The sequence below is a fragment of the Hippopotamus amphibius genome, chromosome 1 (genome assembly GCF_030028045.1).
Source record: "Hippopotamus amphibius kiboko isolate mHipAmp2 chromosome 1, mHipAmp2.hap2, whole genome shotgun sequence".
Classification (NCBI taxonomy): domain Eukaryota; kingdom Metazoa; phylum Chordata; class Mammalia; order Artiodactyla; family Hippopotamidae; genus Hippopotamus; species Hippopotamus amphibius.
Window position 1 is genome coordinate 178181413 of NC_080186.1, and position 1425 is coordinate 178182837.

The 1425-nt window shown below is 36.1% G+C and overlaps 1 non-coding gene across 1 annotated transcript; it reads left to right on the plus strand.

Moving 5' to 3' along the window:
* Window positions 1–1124: 1124 nt before the first annotated feature.
* TRNAR-UCU (transfer RNA arginine (anticodon UCU)) lies at window positions 1125–1197 on the plus strand. The gene has a single exon. It is a non-coding gene; the product is annotated as a tRNA-Arg (tRNA).
* Window positions 1198–1425: the final 228 nt, after the last annotated feature.

Consider the following 1425-nt stretch of genomic DNA (forward strand, 5'->3'; position numbering starts at 1 on the left):
GTCTTTTGGCTAAGATCAAGTGTAAAAAATTTTTTAATTAAAAAGTGAAACAGCCTATTTTGATTTAATAATGGTCCCTATATTTACTCATTTATTTATTCACCTTTACTTTACCTATTCATGCAGCAGTTTAACAACTACTCTGGCACAGTGTGGGATGTTCAGACATTTTATATACATTTTTCATTTAGTAATTATAATGTCCCTGCAAGTTATGAATTATGATTATAATTTTTACATGGAAATAATGTTAAGAGGGTTAATTTGACTAATGCCACACACAATATAGGAGAGCCTAAGTTTAAGTCCAAGCCTTATATATGCCACTCAACAGTTAACACTTGACTCAAAGACATTTAAAGACAAATCAGTTATCCTTTTGATTAAAAGGTCAATTAACTAATAATTGTGGGTTATATAAACACACCTTAAAACCATAGAAACATTAATCTTCTTTATTCAGTATTACCATTTCCCACTAACTCCTAACAAAGAAATTCAACCAGAAAAAAAACATGGAAAAAACTGAAATCCTTATCATTATGTGAAAGGACACAATCTGGGACGTCTACTCACTTTATGATTATCAACTTGATGACACTGTGCAAAATTCAACAACATGGAGACAGTAAAAATGAACAGTGGTTTCCAAGGGTTAGTGGGGAGGGAAGAATGAATAGATGGGGCAAAGAGGATTTTTAGGGTGGTGACACTACACTGTATACTGTCATCAGGGTTACATGTTATAATTCATTTGTCCAAATCTATACAATATAAAACACCAAGAGAGAACCCTAATGTAAATGATAGCCTTTAGGTGATAACACTTTATCAAATGTGGGTTCACTGACTGTACTAAATGTACCACTCTGGTGGAGATGTTGGTAATGGGGGAGGCTATGCGTGGGGCGGGGGGGGTGTTGAGAGCATACGGGAAATCTCTTTACCTTCCACTCACTTTTACTGTGATCCTAAAACTTCTCTGAAATTAATTCTATTAAAAAGATTGTGATCAGAGACCCAACACAGAGCATCTGTAAGGTTACCCAAACACTGTTAAATCCTGATACTTTGACCTCACATCTGCTGCTAGCTGCTAAGTCCCAATAATTCTGAAAGGGACTTCCCTGGTGGCTAAGTGGTTAAGTCTCTGTGCTTCTAATGCAGGTGGCCCAGGTTCAATCCCTGGTCAGGGAACTAGATCCCACATGCTTGCCACAACAAAGAGTTCGCATGCCACAACCAAGGAGCTGGCAAGCCGCAACTAAGGAGACTGGCTGCCACAATTAAGACCTGGAGCAACCAAATAAATTTTTTAAATAAATAAACTTATTTAAAAAATAATAACAAAAAAAATTTTTAAAGCTCTTGGAAAGGCAAGTGCCACATCATAAAACACAGACCTACCTTCCTTTGTTATTTATA